Raw genomic sequence first — 20,133 nt, 5'->3', positions numbered from 1 at the left:
TGCAATAATTCCGATATAATGTATATAATAATAATAGACAATTGTAAAATGAGGACACACGCCATGTTCAGTACATTTAATGTACATATTTGGTCAACACAAAAGGCTAATTTCAACGAAATTACATTTAGAGGAAACATTTACCTGCTTATTTACTGAATCATTTACTTTTTTAAAGGAGTCAGGGTAATTTGGCGTGTCTCTATTAGAAATATACTGTGAAATATTATAATATTAAATTTAATAATATAAATAAAAATAAATATAAATATTTATATACAAATATTATAATATTAAATAAAAAACATATTATATTAATATTTGAAATATACTTTTATAGTGATTTACTCTGCATTGTTATGGCTGTGTACTTAACAATGCCTCAATGACACAGCAGTTAATTCCTATTGTGTTTAAGTGCTATCTATGAAGAAAAAAAATTGAGAACTTTAGATTAGTCAATTGCATCATTTTATTGACACCAATAAACTACACACCGGCAAATGTCCCATGCACAATTCATGACAACACTCAACGCATCACCCATTACAAGGCGACACACTGGAGGGCGACTTTCACCTCTATTTTGAACATCAGAACATGGCAAATGTTTTATTTATAAATGCATACATATCTCTATGCAACTAATATATTTTTAAAGGGGACCTATTATGCTTTTTCCACATTTCTGACCTATAAATGTAGTTAGAATGTAGTATTCTTGTGTTAAACGATGCCAAAGTTTCAGATAATGATGTTTGCGCATTTGGAAGTTTGGGATGGCTCAAAACACAAGGTTTAAAAAGGCGTGGTAAAACTGCCCTTTTGTGACGTCACAGAGGGGTGGACGTCCTTATATGGTTCATAGGTAGGAGGCACTTTGGGTGTTTGACCAATCACAGCGGAGTGGGCGTGCATGGAGGCAAAAGAAAAATACATAATACACAGTAAAACAAATTTAAAGGCAAGCAGCAGACATTTAATCCTGCCCAAGATGCAGTGTTTTCTTTGATTCTTACATACGATAAAATTTATGGCCCTGTTTTTCTGAAGACTTTTCACAAATGAGAGTACACAATGCACAGAACACAAACTCACGGTGTCAAGATAAATAGGAGAGAAAACATATGTAAATACACACATTATATTCAAATACACAGCGTAAATACATGTCCATGCACACTGAATGACCTAAAACACATTGGCACGCAATGTCTGCTGACATTACATCATTAAGTTACAATAGAAGTCTGAACGTTTGCGTAAAAGTGTGATGCCCCTCCACACCACTACGTGGCAGTAACGACACAAAGGACAGCCAACGAAGTGCATCATGGGTAAGACCTTTGGATAAAACCAACGTGTTGCTGACGCACTGCTGTCGTTGAAGCTACGAGGTTGTGTAGATAGGTCGTCCTGGTATATTTTTTTGTAAGATAATATAAATCTATTTTTTCTGACAAGTGTTATCGCCACAAGATTGAGATGTGCATTGAAACGATGGATGTGAGCAGCGCTAAACACATGGATGCTCTTCGGCTAACTTTGAATACAACAACAACCAAGCTCCGCTGGACGCAGCTGCGCATGGCCGCCGAGGAGGACGAGACCTTCGGATCGTGTCGAGGCACCGCGCCGAAGCAGAACACCAGGAAGCGCCAACGACGGGACGGGCGACGGGCAGTGAGATTCATCGGCGTCCCTTACAGCGTGGAACAACGGGAGGACAGACGAGCAGCGGCCTGTACGCGACGACTTCATCCCGGAGCAATGGCGCCGGAGAACACCACGCAGTACTTGATAAGCGAGCACGAAGACAACATGGCGCCGAGTAGCAATGACTCCCAGAAACCAACCGCCTCGCTCGGTACACCGTCGCTTCTTTACGGCGAATGCCTTTCACCCAGTCGTGTTTACACAGCGCTGGATTCAGAGTATTATGAAAATTGTCTTGCCTTCCAACAGAGGGACTTTGAGGACATGTTTGGCCCATGTTGGTAACCCGGATGTCGGGGAATGACGTGGCCTCGCACTCCTTCAAGGCGGAGGAACTTTTTTCCTGCGGGAAAAGGTGTGAATAGCGCATTTACACCTTTTTTTTAATTTAAAATGTTACCGAGTCGAAAGAAAGCACTACTGCTTGTGTGTGTCGCACGATTCATGGGCTGTATTTGTCTCACAGTGGCGCACTTGGACGCCGCCCCGCCCAGTCAGGGAGCGCTCCCAAGCCTCCCGCCGCGCTGGCCCGACGAGCGGACCAAACGCACCTCAGCTGTGGTCTGGCCACTGGTTGCAAGTCAGGTAACACTGGGCAGGTATTTGTTGCACTGCTTTGTCCTTCATGGTTCCATGCGACCTCTGTCACTGTCTGAGAGTTTTCCAGGTCAACCCTGTCGCGACTAAAGGCTCTGCTGCGGGAGACCCTGGAGCTCGGTCTTTCCAGGACTGATGAAAGGTGACCTTTTAACATAAGACTTGCAGTCTTTTTAAAAAGACTCATTGTACACGCGTCTTGTACCTTGGATCCATTTTGGATTGTTTATATTGTATTCAAATTTGGTTTGGATAGATGTGGAACGTGTTGATTTTTATAAATGAATGTACAAATAAAGGCGCTTGATGTATACTAAAGGTTTTTTGTTTATCCTGTTCCAAATTATCAAACATTGAAACTGAAATTATGCAAGAAAACCGTAAGATTGCACATGTAATTTTATTTCACACAAACTATTCTACACTTTTACTGTTTTTTGAGGAGGCGGGGATTTTGCCCGTCAGCCACAATGTAAAAACTGCCTCACCAAGAAATTCTTAGGATATTAATCTACCAAACGGTAGAGATGTTATTTTGTGGTATATAAAAATAACACTTATTACCTCAACATACCTCATTACAACTGCTGTATTTGCAAGCAAGGAAATATATAAGTATATTTGCTACAATGGTTTGAGTTTAAACACGAGAAGGCCAGTTATTTCTACAATAATGGCAGATCTATATGTATGAATTTGGTTTTATTTTATTCCAACTAATGATGTTCAATAACATTGACTTCATTTCACTACACACCATAGACTGACAAATCAAACGGAGCATGTTTTAATAAAGATATTACACGTATAATTTATTTTTCTGTTACAAAGTCTATCCGTCTATGGAGGCCTCTATCAATCTCATGTAAAGAATATTCCAATTTTCTCATTGTTGAAATGCTCGTTTTACATGCTTCTCGTTTCGATTCATGATCACTTGGCAAAATGGAAAAGAAATTAGCGGTAGAGTTACACTAGCAGTCGCCTCTAAAACAACAGAAGTCAAATGTGTGGTGCTTTTACCCCCATCTTATCACTGGGACTGCTAGCATACATGCTAGCTTAAAACCACATCGATTTCAGTGGCATGGTTAGTAACTTTAAACAAAACAGCAGCCCTAAACGACCAAGTATATGTTTATGGTTTGTGTATTTTCGGGGAGACATATATTGTGTTTAGGTTTTAAAACTCACACAAAACGCCGCACGCAGTCAGAAGACCTTCGAACTGTGATTAGCTTCCATGGCTGCAGCTACAGGCAAGTGCAGAGATAGCCAGAATGAAACTACGTCTCACTCTGCTCACGTTCAAGCTTTGTTCCTTCTCACGGTTTAGCCTTAAAATAATATAGCAACCAGAGTGCAGCTCTTTGTTGGAATGCACGAGCTATGATCGTTCGGGTGTCAGGCACCACAAAGAAGTGGAAAAACACTTACTGCCCTCTAGCGGTCCAGCTGTCTAGAATTATACCCTACAATGCAATCATAATAATCGTTTCCCAATAGTTATCAGCAAATTGTGAAAAACAGAACACAAAAATATATGAATTATTCTCTAGGTTTTTCCATTAGTTTTACACTTTTTACATAAAAAGTGGTAATGCTTGAAATAGAGGAATATATGTGTATCACTTAATAAATACTACAAAAGTAATACTACAAAGGACAGTGCCCTGACTTCCGAAGGGCAGTTATTTTTTAAGTTAGAAATAGGAAGTTGCTTTTCCTCTTCCTGGTGTTGCTGCAAGTTGTGGCTTCTTAAATGAAGATTTTTCTTTTTAAAAACCATACACATTACTCGACAAGTTTCAAATGTAAATCCAATCATGATATCCAAATTAAAATGCTCAAGATAAACAGACATGAGTTACTTTTATTTCCAAATGTTAAAAGATAAAAGAAATGATGATCCATGGAAGAAGCTACAGAACAAACCCCGTCGACCGACCACCTCAAATCAAGACTGTTTGTCAAGACTGTGGCAGTACTTTAAACTACCACATGATGGCAGTAGCGCCTCGTGTTGACAAGTGGAAGGTAATACCAGAGAGGGTCGGTGTGATTCCAAAGCGGAAGTAAGGTAAAGTAGGCGTTGGTTGGTGTTTCGAGGTGTTCTGGGGCATCTTTGATGACGTCTGTGTGACGGCCTTTGATGGGCGATTACTGCTTGTCGCTGCGGTAGTATGTAGATAGCATGTGGTTAGCCTGTGGTCACCATGTGGTCAGCACGTGGTTATTATGTGGCTAGCATGTGGTTAGCATGTGGTTAGCAGGTGGTTAGCAATGTGGTTAGCACGTGGTCACCATGTGGTTAGCATGTGGTCACCATATGGTTAGCATGTGGTCAGCATGTGGTCACCATGTGGTTAGCATGTGGTTAGCAGGTGGGCAGCACGTGGTTATTATGTGGCTAGCTTGTGGTCGGCATGTAGTTATTATGTGGTTAGCAGGTGGTCAGCACGTGGTTATGTGGTTAGCATGTGGTCAGCATGTGGCGAGCACATGGTTAGCAGGTGGTCAGCACATGGTTATTATGTGGCTAGCATGTGGCTAGCAGGTGGTCAGCACGTGGTTATTATGTGGCTAGAATGTGGTTAGCGGGTGGTCAGCACGTGGTTACCATGTGGTCAGCATGTGGCTAGCACATGGTTAGCATGTGGTTAGCAGGTGGTCAGCACATGGCTATTATGTGGCTAGCATGTGGTTAGCATACCTGAAGCTTCCCTGCGTTTGTGTGCACTGGCAGAGTGCCGCCATTGGGAGGATTAATGAATGCGCCTGCAGAGCTGCCACACCATCCATCAATTTGTGATTGGTGCAGGCAAGACCCCCCCACCCCACACTCCCACTAACCCCTACCCTATACAGTCCAGGTGACACAGCTGTGTTTCTAACTATAGTCCATACCAAACATCCTCCAGTTAAATTCTTCCATCCATGAAAAGGAAGAGAAATGACGTTCCATTGCGGGTCGTTCCTTTTAACTTCAATCCAAAATGACAGAACAACAAACGTCTTCCCACACAACTGTAAGTTTTGATTGTGTGTAGATTTATTTTAGCAGCGGTGTGCTGGCGCTAGAAGCGTTACCATGGCAACCGCCTGCACCACAGGGTCAGCTCATTTAAATGAGAAGGGTGCATTGTCAGGGCAGAGGCGCAATTTGTTTTGCGCTGACCTTCATGCCGAACGGCCATGTTAGCCCACCTGCGCTCGGGGGACCAGACGATTAGGTACACCTAATAACAGCCAGCGCTCCACTTGCTTAACACAGGTGACTGACCAAGACGCTCTGCGGAGAAAAAGCATAGGATGGAAATAGATGTGGCACAGACGTCCCTTTTAGTTATGTGACAAATGAGCGGGGGCCGTCTCCCAAAGGGGCGGGGCCCCGTCTCCTTGTCCCACTTTCCTCTATTTCTGTTATTTAGCCTAAATAAGTTCACCAAAGAAGCTCAGTTTGTGTTTGTGTGTGTTGTGGATCCAATGTTGGGTCCCATTTGGTGCATTGCAGCCGCCCTATTCCGGCGTCCTTGCTGGTGTTTACTGTGAGTGTGTGTTTATGTGTGTGTGTGTGTGTTTATGTGTGTGTGTGTGGACGAGTCGACGAGTAAACAGCAGATGCCCGCTACCTGAGCACCTCACCTCGCCAGAAGTGAGCAACCATCCTTTTTTTTCTCTCTCTCTCTGCCTAACAGGGACACAGGTGCGTGCGTTACGGCTCTCTTGTAAACCCGCTGACCTTTGGGCTCAACCTTGCGCGAGGCATCTAATGAGGCGGGACTGCCTTCTGAGACCACCGGATAAAAAAATAAATAAAAAAAAATAAAAAAGAAACGTCAACCGCCATCACTCTCCTTTGCACGTCACACCGCATTACGCTGTGCCCGCTAAAAATAGACCACGGGTCCAAAACCTTTCAAAAATATGAGGAGGCCGAATGTGCACTGGTTGGACGCTTCATTAGGTACAGTGGAATACAATTAAGGATACATTGAAAAAAAATGCATGGGTGTTAAGTGGTTTGCGCCAGGCCACACAGCTAGGAGACTTGGGTAAACATTCCCAAAGCTTCTTTGTTAGCTTCTTTGTTAACTCCAAATTGTTCATAGATATGAATGTGGGTGGGAATAGTTGTTTTGGAATATGTTGCTGTGATTGGCTGGCCACCAGTCCGGGGTGTAGCTGGGATAGGCTCCAGCAGCATTGGTATAGAAAATGGATGGATATTATTATTATGTTTATTCTTGTAATATTATAGCTTTTACCCAACCTAATTTTCCAGAAATTGCAACTTTATTTTTTGTTTTGTTTGTTTCTTTATGACCTTTTTTTTCTTTAATTGTATGTTTAGAGAGTGCTGAGGGCCAACAGGTTTGACCACCACTGCTGTAGAACATTTTTCAGTATTCATTCATTTTCTACCGCTTATCCTCACAAGGGTCGCGGGGGTGCTGGAGCCTATCCCAGCTGTCTTCGGACAAGAGGCGGGGTCCACCCTGGACTGGTGGCCAGCCAATCACAGGGCACATATAGACAAACAACCATTCACACTCACATTCATACCTATGGACAATTTGGAGTCGTTAATTAACCTAGCATGTTTTTGGAATGTGGGAGGAAACCGGAATACCGGGAGAAAACCCACGCATGCACGGGGAGAACATGCAAACTCCACACAGAGATGGCCGAGGGTGGAATTGAACTCGGGTCTCCTAGCTGTGAGGTCTGCATGCCAACCACTCGCACACCGTGCGGCCCCACATTGTATTGTATTGCCAATTAGTCTAGCAGGTTTTTGGAATGGCTGCACGGCGGTTGAGTGGTTAGCCTGCAGGCCTCACAGCTAGGAGACCCCAGTTTGATTCCACCCTCAGCCTTTTGCATGTTCTCCCTGTGAATGTGTGGGTTTTTTCCGGGTACTCCGGTTTCCTCCCACATTCCAAAAACATGCTAGGTTAATTAGCGACTCCAAATTGTCCATAGGTATGAATGTGAGTGTGAATGGTTGTTTGTCTATATGTGCCCTGTGATTGGCTGGCTGGCCACCAGTTCAGGGTGTACACTGCCTCACGCCCGAAGACAGCCGGGATAGGCTCCAACACCCCCACGGTAGAAAATTAATGAATGAATGAATATTTTGGAATATGGGAGGAAACCGGACTCCACACAGAGATGGCCGAGGGTAGAATCGAACTCGGGTCTCCTAGCTAACTTATTTTATACTATGACTCATTGAATATAGAGTCGTTAAAATAAGAGTTTACCAGCCAACTTTAACTTTCACAGTCTTTTCATTGATAGCGGCTCCATTTAAGGTCCCAATTTACTCGGTGAAATATGACAAGCAGCAGCGGCAGATGGCTCGTTTCCATGGGATTCAAACCCTCTCGGCAATTCATTTCATTTTGTAATGAAAATGAACAAATTGTTTTTCTAACTGCTCTCCATTTGTGGCATTTTAATTAAAACACCCCCCACCCCCAAAAAGCTTCAGGCCCATTCACTCAGACCTGTCAGTATAATATCGTAAAAAAAATGAATTGGCCAGAGTTGTTTCCAGTGAGCGTCTTATATGATGTAGACGCCGCCTGTCAATACGGGGAGAGCTGTGAGTTTTGGCAGCGGCTAAATGAGACCGAAGGAGATCAATACAGCCGACAGGACAATGTGAGCCCGAGCCGTCCCACCACTACACTCCCTCCACCCGCCAAAACCAAGCAACACCTGCCACCAGACACGCGGCCTGTCAGCTATTTGTCACCCAGTGTACACACGGGACACAAAGTCAGACATTTGTCCTTCCGCCAGTGCATGGAAATGTTTGAAACGCATCCGTAACATCCATCCTAGGCGATATTTCAGCTTCATAATGCCCATGAAGGCTTAAACATAGAGAACAAAAGCAGTATTATTCATTATGATGGTTATCATCGGCCATGCAGTACCACTTTTTATCATAAGAGGGCGACAGTCAGCGCAACTCAAGCTACTACTTCCTGTTTACTGTTTGCCACATATCACATCAACCACTTCTGGCCCCAATTTGGTCTAAAAATACAATTAAAGAAAACAATATTTTACACAAATAAAGACTAAATGTTAGGGCAATTAAGTCCTAGTTTGAACAGAAAAAAATAGCATAACATTTAAAAATAAAGACTAAAATATGTTTTTGTTTTTTTAAAAAGTCATAATAGAAGGAGAAATAAACAAAACAGAGAATTAAGTAGCAATTATAGGAATATTAAATGAGGTAAAATTATGACACAAGCATAAGAAAGTGACTACATGAGAATAAATAAATTATGGATTAATTATGGGTCTTTTAATATGTTTTGATTGTCAACAGTTTATTTTGTGTTTTTTTTAAGTCATAATAGGAGAAATAAACAAAATAGAGAATTAAGTAGCAATTTTTAAATAAATATATATTATATTATATATATATATATATATATATATACATATAGATATAATATAAATATAATAATAAATATATATATACTATAAATATTAAATTAGGTAAAATTATAACACTACCGTAAGAAAGTGACTATATGAGAATAAATAAATTATGGAATAATTATGGGTGTTTTTATATGTTTTGATAGTCAACCATTTATTTTGTGATTTTTTAAAAAGTCATAATAGGAGAAATAAACAAAACAGATAATTAAGTAGCAATTTTTAAATAAATATATATTATATATATAAATATAATAATACATATATTTATAATATAAATATAATAATATATATATATATTAAATGAGGTAAAATTATAACACTACCATAAGAAAGTGACTATATGAGAATAAATAAATTATGGCTGAATTATGGGTCTTTTAATATGTTTTGATAGTCAACCATTTATTTCGTGATTTTTAAAAGTCATAATAGTAGGAGAAATAAACATAACAGATAATTAAATAGCAATTTTAGCAATATTAAATGAGGTAAAATTATAACACTACCATAAGAAAGTGCCTATATGAGAATAAATAAATTATGGATTAATTATGGGTCTTTTAATATGTTTTGATAGTCAACCATTTATTTCGTGATTTAAAAAAAAACCTCGATAAAGAAAATATTTCGACCAAAAATATGCAATGCACAAAAAAAATCGATATAGTGAATATACTGGATATAGCCAGGCTTTCCTGCAGTACCGTGTTCTGCCAGAGAGGGCCGCATTGAGCACAATTACCATGCAGGTCAATTTTGATAGAATGCGCTTTCCTGTTCACTTTTCCAACATTTCACCCTGGATTTTTGGCATTCCTGACAAAAATTCTGCAAATTGTTTATAAGCAGAGCAATCATTGTCTAGATAATCTACACAAAAAGCCTCAGGGATCAAGGCTGTGCAATCAACAACACTTAACACTGTGTGTCCAGGCCCTGGAAGAGGGGAGGAGACGGGAAAAAAAGGGAAAATTGATTTTCACTAAATTATCCGCAGTAAAGGATGACTCACTGTCTCGCCGCCTTGACATGAAAAAAAAGTCTAAATGTCGGAAGAGCAGCACAAAAAAAAAAAACAATCCTTGCTGCACACTTTGCAGGGAAAAGATGAAGATGGACCTTCAGCACCACGATGCTTGAGTCCGTCTTACCTCTTAGGAGCACTTCACCCTGCAGAGTTTTGTTGGGAATTGGTTTTATTGAGCGTGCAAGTGGGGGAAGGGCGGCCGTGGGAGGCCGACTGAGGGAATGAGCTGTCTCGGGGAGGCAGGTTGAAGCGGCGTGGGCGGGCGATGACACAGATGGGAGAAGAGGGCATCCGCCGAGGGCCGGGAACACTGTGTGGCACGGCGAGGGAACGGTAACCATGGCGTTAATGGATCGGGGGTGAGGAAGTCACATGCAACCTCGCTGTCATTCCAGTCAAACACGAGTGATGTCACAACCGCGTGATGTCATAAAACGCTCCAAATAACCAAAGTCTGGACAGATGTTTGCATTAGTATGGTCCCTTTCATTACACAATGATGAATATGTATGGCTTTTCCGTGGAAGAACGGCAGCGTTAAGCACCTTCCAGCTCATGTATACCGCGCTCCACCCCCCCTGCAGGATGAGTCTCTGGGTCTCCATGCCTCATCTGCCTTCTTGACCATTGGAGAACTCCGAATCTAAGAAGAGGAAGAAGGTTAGCACGGAGACCTCACAGCTCGGAGACCCGAGTTCAATTCCATCTCTATGTGGAGTTTGCATGTTCTCCCCGTGCATGCGTGGGTTTTCTCCGGGTACTCCGGTTTCCTCCCACATTCCAAAAACATGCTAGGTTAATTAGCGACTCCAAATTGTCCATAGGTATGAATGTGAGTGTGAATGGTTGTTTGTCTATTTGTGCCCTGTGATTGGCTGGCCACCAGCCAATCTGTGTGGAGTTTGCATTAAATTAAATTAAATTAAATTAAATTAAATTAAATTAAATTAAATTAAATTAAATTAAATTAAATTAAATTAAATTAAATTAAATTAAATTAAATTAAATTAAATTAAATTAAATTAAATTAAATTAAATTAAATTAAATTAAATTAAATTAAATTAAATTAAATTAAATTAAATTAAATTAAATTAAATTAAATTAAATTAAATTAAATGTGGTTTGCGTGCAGACCTCACAGCTAGGAGACCAGGGTTCAATTCCACCCTCGGCCATCTATGTGTGGAGTTTGCATGTTTCCTTCCGTGCATGTGTGGGTTTTCTCCGGGTACTCCGGTTTCCTCCCACATTACAAAAACATGCTAGGTTAATTAGCCACTCCAAATTGTCCATAGGTATGAATGTGAGTGTAAATGGTTGTTTGTCTATATGTGCCCTGTGATTGGCTGGCTGGCCACCAGTCCAGGGTGTACCCCGCCTCTCGCCCGAAGACAGCTGGGATAGGCTCCAGCATGAGGAAAAGCGGTAGAAAATGAATGAATGAATGAATGAACAATCTCAGTAAACGTGGTTGAACATACGGATATCTGACTCCAACCCAATACAATAGATTTCGCTAATGTGACTCTCAACCCCCCCCACCCCACCCTTTGCCGGAATACGTGGTGTCTTTGCTCAGCACTGCGGCGTTCTCTCACATCTCCCTGGTCCGTTTCCCCTGACAACCGTATCCACTATTCATGATTATGCAAATGATATGGCTCCCGCTTTGCCAAAGAGACACTCATAAACATGACACTCCTTAAATCGGCCCCGTGTTTGCCTCTCCCAAGTGGCCGTGATTGCCGTTCGATGCCGAGGCTGGAGCGTAATTGAATGACACGGCTCATTAATTTCCCCATATTTGTACAAAAAGTGAACACAAGTGTACGCAAACACGTGTGGGTGATGGTTCAGTTCTTCGCCTTAAATTCCCAGCCTCCTACTCCGACTGAGAAAAGTAGACTTGACTCGAACTTGGAGGCAGGAACAAACCCATTTTGTTGCTTTTTTGTTGCTTATGTTCACCGTCCATGTTCAAGTCCAGTCTGGAAAACCTTATAGTCATTTCTCTGGGACTCCAGCAAACCACAGCGAGAGCCATTATCCACACATGGAACCGTGGTGAACCGTCCCAGGAGTGTCCGGCTAACCACAATTACCCCCAAGAGGTCACAAACAACTATGCCACTGTTTCTATGTTTTGTTTTTGATAATGGCTCTCACTGTGGTTTGCTGGAGTCCCAAAGCCTTGGTCAGTTTGTTACACATTATTCTTGAATGAATTAGCAAAAGAGTGAGTTTGAGAGTGAGCAAAACATCAGTCACAAGCGGACCCCATCCCGACCCGCCATCAGGAACCCTATTGCTACAGCACTGCTAAATCCAAGTCCAGTCTGGAAAACCTTATAGTCATTTCTCTGGGACTCCAGCAAACCACAGCGAGAGCCATTATCCACACATGGAACAGTGGCGAACCGTCCCAGGAGTGGTCGGCCAACCACAATTACTCCCAAGAGGTCACAAACGACTATGCCACTATGTTTTGTGGATAATGGCTCTGACTGTGGTTTGCTGGAGTCCCAAAGCCTCAGAATCATTCAGCATATGAGTCAGTTTGTTACACATTATTCTTGAATGAATTAGCAAAAGCGTGAGTTTGAGAGTGAGCTAAACGTCAGTCACATGGCTCTCACTATGGTTTGCTGGAGTCCCAAAGCCTTGGTCAGTTTGTTACACATTATTCTTGAATGAAATAGCAAAACATTATGGCCGTCATGTAGAGTATCGAAGCGTCCAATGTACACATTGTGATGCAGCATTATGTTTTCCACAATGTGTGCATAAATGGCACATGCGTGTGAGTCAACGGTGTGTTTGCATGGCGTTGCCGGGCAACACTTTCTCTCTACGGATGTGTGTGTGTGTGTGTTTAGTATAAATGACGATGCAAGGCTGCGTAGTAACCCCCGCATGGCAAAATCATTTTGTTGACTGTGTGGAAAATCCACCTATCACTCCGCCTCAGAGCCCCCGCCCCTCCTTAGCAGACCACAAACACACACCTATAAAGATAGCTGGTGCGGGTTTCTAATTGGACGAGAAATAATTGCATCAGAGAGATGGCGGGGCAGCAGGCAGCAGCAGCGAGGAAAGAGTTGCTTAATTCTGTCTGAGCTGCAAGTCGCAGCCTCCAGTCCCAACATGGGGGCCTGTCTCTTCTAGTTTGAGAGTGTGCGGTGAAATGCCCTGCAGAGGAGCTGCACGCCACTCTGTGTGTGTGTGTGTGTGTGCGCTGTGCACTCACACGCTTGTGTCAGGGAGAGGGATGTAAATCGGACGATTCCATTCGAATGTAGACACACAGGTTTGCGATTACAATTCTACGGTTAATGTTTTTTCCACTTTTCTGAACTATCAATGTAGTTACAATGGTAATGGTAATGGTTGAATTTCATTTGAACATGCATCAGATTACAATTGAATGCATCACATAATCAGTTCACAGTTCCACATGTCCAAAAGGAGTAGGAAGAAGCAAAGCTTATTAAATCCTACCCCTCCAGCTGGTACTTTTACAATCAGTAACTGTTACATTTGTTCACTTCCTGCTTTCTTAATATATTTTTTTATATTTTTTAATGTATTTTATTTTTTTGTATTTATTTATTTTTGTCCCATACCGAAGTAATGGTAATGGTTTTTTATTTTATTTTATTTTATTTTATTTTTAAATTTTTTGTCACATACCGAAATATGATGTGATATGACCATCCAATGACATAATGGGTACCATAGTAACTGTCAATATAGTATTATATATAGTGATTAAAAATGAAAAATAAAATCATTGAAATAAAGTAAAACTTTAATTTAAAAAATGGATGGAAGTATGATTATTTTCACTATTTATTGAAAAAATAATATACGGTTAGAAACCCCACAGTTTTGCATGCAGTATGTTGTTTGTTGCGGGTGGCGACATGTCCCCACATTGTACTATATGTACTATGTACTATATGTACTATGTACTATATATACTATGTACTATGTAAAGGTAAACATTATGCATAAAGGTAAGCTATTGAGTGCTAATCTGAATATTTATTGGATTTGTGCACAGCCTCAAGTTAATTCATGCTAGCAAAAAGCCATATTTAATATTTGACTAAATCGATGTACGCATCGCTACTATCGACATTCCCCTTACGTTTTCCGTCACTTCTACGATGAATGTGCGACGATCCTTTCACCGGATGCTAGCCTCGGTACATGTCTCTAGGATATACGGCTGACGCTAATCGATTCCGGACGCTTCTACCGGATAACCGTATCGCTCCCCGGTCGCATCGTTTATCGTTTACTAGTCAAGGCGGGGGATCTTAACAAGTGTCGTGATTTGGACGTGAGCTGGAGGAGTGATGGACTGATTAGATTCAGCATCCCGTAGCCTACGCACTGCATGGTTATTTTTAGACTACCTTTTTTTTGCCTCACACACAAATCCCCACCATGCAGGAAAGGCGATGCACGGATTCATTGTCAGCTCTTCTTCTTCTTCTTCTTCTCATTACATAACAGAGCTCTTCCTGCCTTGCGAGGGATGTGAAAAGACCAAAAAATCCATCCCTCATCCTCATATTTGTGTCAGTAGTATGTGTTGTCCTCCTCCCATCGATCCCACGCACGTATTGACCGTACCGTATTTGCAAACTTACACAAATATTGCATCCGGGCCTGACACTAAATGAGGCAATTTCTATTTTAGTCACACTGTCACGTAACAGGATATAGATTGATAGGAATGTCTATCTGAGTAATGAATATGTCGTTTGTGCTCTCTCCGTGTTGGCGGTGTCTGCTTCGTCCAGACCAAAAAGTCTGTTCCACTGATTGAAAAGTGTGATAGACCGCTGTTGACCTCAGCTTGTTTTTTTTTTTAAATGTGTCACTTTGACCTCCACAGCGGCAGCCTTATCGTTCACTTTGTCACATATTAACCTCTTCAAAGCGTCAAAGATGGCATCGCTTGAAATATACTTGGATCCACAGGAGGGCGACAGTGAGGCAGTTTCTACTTGCCTATTCATAAAGAAATTAAGCAATTTTGCAAATGATGCACAATCCTGTCAAGCTAATTTTATTGTGTATATTCGCCATTTGGTCATTGTTTGGTATTAACGTTGGCACTATTCTACTTTGATCCACAGGAGGGCGACAGTGAGTTCTCTATCACAGGAATACTTTTTGTTGTCCATAAAATACATCATCTCCAGGCTGTAGCCAAGAAGCTAATTTTGTCATGTACGTCTACTATTTGGTCTTTGTTTGCTACTACTATTGGCACTATTCTACTTTTATCCACAGGGGGCGACAGTGAGGCTTCCTCTACCACAGGAATACTTTTTGTTGTCCATAAAATACATCTTCTCGAGGCTGTAGCCAAGAAGCTAATTTGTCAGGTACATCTACTATTTAGTCTTTGTTTGCTACTACTGTTCGCTTTATTGTACTTTGATCCACAGGAGGGCGACAAGTGAGGCTTTTTCTACCACAGGAATACTTTTTGTTGTTCATAAACTACATCTTCTCGTCCAAGGCTGTAGCCACAAGCTAATTTTGTCATGTACATCTACCATTTGGTCTTTGTTTGCTACTACTGTTGGCACTATTCTACTTTGACCCACAGGGGGCGACAGTGAGGCTTTCTCTACCACAGGAATACTTTTTGTTGTCCATAAAATACATCATCTGCAGGCTGTAGCCAAGAAGCTAATTTTGTCAGGTACATCTACTATTTGGTCTTTGTTGCAACTACTGTTCGCTTTATTGTACTTTGATTCACAGGAGGGCGACAAGTGAAGCTTTTTCTACCACAGGAATACTTTTTGTTGTTCATAAAATACACCATCTTGTCCGAGGCTGTAGCCAAGAAGCTAATTTTTGGTCAATGCTTTGATCCACAGGAATGGCTCTAGTTATCCATCTAGAAGAACAACAATGGGCCAATCGCTAGCTTGGAGAGAAGTGCTTCAACTGGGTGAGTGATGCAACTCAATCCTCATGCTAACCTAGTTTGCAAACCTAGTTTCTTAGTCGCTATATTGATGTTTCCGGCTATACACCGCCCTCTATCGGCTTGGAGGATCCAATTAAAACCTCATGCACATTGCTAACCTCCAAATTCCATGAATTGTGCCACATCCTGTCAAGGGCTGATGTCTAGAAGCTAATTTTATCGTGTATATCTGCCCGCCATCAGCACACACACATATACTGTCACATACACGCATACCAGCATCCTTAGGGAGTCAGTTTGCTAAGTTTGGGTCCCGCTAAGTCTTGCCGAGAAACCCAATACCGCCCTCATTGTCCCCGGGAAGCTAACACCTCACATGTGACATTTGAAGCAAGATGGTGCCAGAAGAGGGAGGAGCCAAGCTGATTTGTAGCTGTTTGTTGCACCCGGCCGCGCTAATTGTAAGACCGCCGCCTTTGAGTCGCCGAGCGCCAAAGTAAACGTATAGCGAGGTGTGATGGCTTTGACAACTGGAAGGAGCACCAAGGCGAGAACTTTGGCTGCAATTGTCTCGGGGCAGGTTAACTTGAAGCAGGGTGACATTGGTCCAAAATAACCAATAGTCGCTAGGCTGTGGTGTTGGGGGTGTGGCCAGGGGGTGTGGCCAGGTGATGCCGCATGCTACGCCTGTCCACTAAAAAGCTCACATGTCACATCCACATGTGTCGCAAGGCAGAATACTTAAGGTCGCCCCAAGGTCTTGTGAGTCTTCAACGCCGGTGTAATATTTATTGTGTACGCGGAAATCCCTCACCACTTCGCACCTTGCTTTTCGCAGATTCACTCGGCTCTATCGAGATTTGTCAACATTATATTAATTCATAAATCATTGCTGTTTTGTGGTTTAAAATGACCTCAATGAAATGACCAAAATGACCAAAAATAGCCTCGCTTCAAGAAATTGTATGTTTTAAATACAGTAAAATACAAATATGATGCATTCAAAGACGCTGTGATGATATGTTATATTCTGCACTGGTCACTAGGTGTCAGTGATGTTACATAAATAAGAATATAGCCATGGCAGGAAGTACTGTACAGAAATCAGAAGTGAAAAAAACACAACAAGAAACCCCCAATCCTAACCTAATATAATTATAATTATATAATATAATAATAATAAAATATAATAATTATTATATTACATAATAATAATAAATATAATAATTATTATATTATATAATAATAATATAATATAATAATAATATAATATAATAATAATAACTCTTTTTTTATGTATTATATGTGTTATTTTCTCTTATTATGTCTACTACATTAGTTAATGGCTGTGTAAAGGTGACTATAGGGGTGTTGTTTTATGTCTAGAGGGCTCTAATGATGTTAAAAATCTTATCTAGACGGCCATTTTTCTATGGTTTTCTATGCTCGAACTCCAAAAATATTTAATTTAAGGAACGCTACTTGTATTTGTCGGGCAGGCCTAAATTCACAAAAATAACATTTAACAAAATATATATTTAATTTCTATTATACAGTAGTAATATTGTAATATTTCTTAATATTTTGTGGAATTTTTTTAGGATTACAGTATAGTTTTTTAAATATTATTTTTAATAATATTATATTTGTTTTTGTACTTTTAATTCAAGTGTGATATCATACTCACAATTCTCAACATACATTGCATTTTTTCCAGAAATGTCTTTCTTCATGCTTCTGAATTGCTAGTATAGCCTCATGGATAGGTGTGTTATAGCGCCCCCTGTTGCTTCGGCATTGTACCTGCCAGCCTGTGAGAATGTTCTGCCCTAAGAAGGAAGCCATTGCAGTGTTTTAATGAAGTATTGTGTGCTTATTTTGAGAGCATAAAGTGGCCAAGTGTGTTTTCTGGTAATCCATCAGATGACGACAGCGTCGCCGAAAGCTGATTTAAAAGCAGAGGCGGAAATGAAAACACACTGTGCCCCGGCGAGCCATCCTCCCAGGCTTTTAGTCGTCTAATTAATTGCTTGGCTGATGACAGAAAACAATTCCAGCATATAATCACCAATAAATTAGTGTTTACTACAAAGTCGGAAGGCGGTCGCTTCTTAAATTACACTTTGCAACATTCAGGGCGTGTGTGACTGTCGATTAGTTGCCTCGCCGCCCCGGTCCTGAGGCTGTTGCTATAGAAACTGTCTACATATTCCCCACAACCATTTCCGGCAATTACTTGTATTACAATAATACTGCCATTTTTTTTTTTTTGCTTTGGTCACCCAACTTTGGTGCAGCGTCTGCGATTATGAAATCAAGATGGCACCTCTTAATTCATTTAGTTCATCTCAGAGGTGGCAAAACAGAAGCACTTACACTTCCAAAATGTCCTTGAGAAAGGTCAGAGGGATCATCGGTCGGGCAAAGTGCTCCTTATTCCCGAGCAAAGACGCAGGAGTATGCTGCATTAGTGCCGAGCCTTCACAAAGGCCTTTTGAAAAGACGCCGCATAATCGAGTGACGGCAGCGGCGTATAAAAAGAAAAAAAGCTCACTTTGTTATTTTCCAAGGTAGCTGCGTCTTTTCATCAGACGAGAGATGCGTCCTCCCCTCCAGAGAGCCAGGAATAATGCGCTGCTCTGTCTTTATTAGGAAGATGGCTTCCATTCACTGGCTGAATGCCTGCCCTGATTGCCGCCTGAATAAGTGCAACAGGCTTGATTTACTGGCCCACATTTGGCCTTACAAAAAAAAACGGGCCCCGCGTGTGGCGCAACGTGCTCGAACGACGTGTGGCCTCCCCCTTTGGGAGACTTTGAAAACATCACTTCAGTTTCCATAGTGGCAGTCCAACTGGCTAGAATGGATACTAGATGCTGGGGCTGATGGCACAGGACGCTCATCCACTTCCACGGGGAAGATGGAGACCTTCCCAGCTGAGAGGAGGAGCACAGACGCTCACATTGGAGTCTCCATTGCATGATTTTGGAGTGTGGGAGGGGGTACCCATAGAAAAACCATGGAATGGATGGGCGGATGGACGGTTGGATGGACGGACGGACGGGCGGATGGTTAGACGCATGGTTGGATGGATGTTGGATGGATGGATGGACGGACGGTTGGACGGGTGGAAGGATGGATGGATGGATGGATGGATGGACGGTTGGACGGGTGGATGGATGGACGGTTGGACGGGTGATTGGATGGATGGATGGATGGATGGTTGGATGGGTGGATGGATGATTGGATGGATGATTGGATGGATGGTTGGATGGACACATGGATGGATGTTTGATGGACAGATGGATGGTTGGATGGACGGATGGTTGGATGGATGGATGGACAGATGGATGGTGGACAGATGGACGGATGGATGGCTGGATGGATGGCTGGATGGACGGATGGATGGACAGATGGATGGATGGTTGGATGGACGGACGGATGGTTGGATGGACACGTGGATAGATGTTTGATGGACAGATGGATGGATGGACAGACGGATGGTTGGATGGACGGATGGATGGACAGATGGATGGTGGACAGATGGATGGATGGATGGCTGGATGGACAGATGGATGGATGGTTGGAAGGATGGATGGTTGGACAGATGGTTGGATGGACGGATGGATGGTTGGCTGGACGGTTGGATGGATGGTTGGACAGATGGTTGGACAGATGGTTGGGTGGACGGATGGTTGGATGGACGGATGGTCGAATGGTCGGATGGACGGATGGAAGGATGGACGGATGGACGGATGGACGGATGGACGGATAGACGGATGGATGGATGGACGGATGGTTGGATGGATGGATTACAGAGCATTTACCATGCTAGCAGAGAAAAGCAACAGGCAGGCCCATAGAAAATGTCTACTATTAAGAACCTACCTTGCTCAATACTTTTACTCCACATATTGAGTAGTAGTACACGTTTCAAATAGAGTTTTCTCCCTGAGGTCTTATTTCTCCTCCCCCATGTACAGGCAGGTGGCGTCCATTTATTTCCTCATGAACACAAATGCACCCCCTGCGAGGTCACCCACTGGTGAATCCCCCAGCAGCCTGTGAAGTGACATCATGCTAGGAAAGGCCCCGCCGTTTATTGATTGCTGCCATCTATTCCCCTTTCTCGCTCGCAAGCGTCATGGCGACATGTAAAGACGCACGCGGCGTGCAGATTAGCAGGCCTGAAATAGATCAACCTTCTTTTGTTTTCCATTTCTCTCTGGTTGTCTGCTCGATTTCGTTCGACCTACGATCTGAAATGAATTGTGCAGTAGTATGTGTTAGTTTGTATGAAAAGGCCGTCACCGTCGTATGTCTCCTTTGGATTCAATGTACTCGTCTGTGAAGGCAACACCA

At 42.1% G+C, this 20,133-nt stretch overlaps 1 long non-coding RNA gene across 1 annotated transcript; it reads left to right on the top strand.

The window, feature by feature from the left end:
* The first annotated feature begins 1,366 nt into the window (after positions 1 to 1,366).
* LOC131132290 (uncharacterized) lies at positions 1,367 to 2,631 on the top strand. The gene is made up of 3 exons (XR_009130344.2): positions 1,367 to 1,867; positions 1,966 to 2,071; positions 2,183 to 2,631. It is a non-coding gene; the product is annotated as an uncharacterized LOC131132290 (long non-coding RNA).
* The last annotated feature ends 17,502 nt before the right edge of the window (positions 2,632 to 20,133 follow it).

The sequence above is a fragment of the Doryrhamphus excisus genome, linkage group LG2 (genome assembly GCF_037039965.1).
Source record: "Doryrhamphus excisus strain RoL-2023G ecotype Guam linkage group LG2, RoL_Dexc_Guam_v1.1, whole genome shotgun sequence".
Classification (NCBI taxonomy): Eukaryota; Metazoa; Chordata; class Actinopteri; order Syngnathiformes; family Syngnathidae; genus Doryrhamphus; species Doryrhamphus excisus.
Note: the sequence above shows the minus strand (reverse complement) of the source record. Positions and strands in the feature narration are given on the sequence as shown.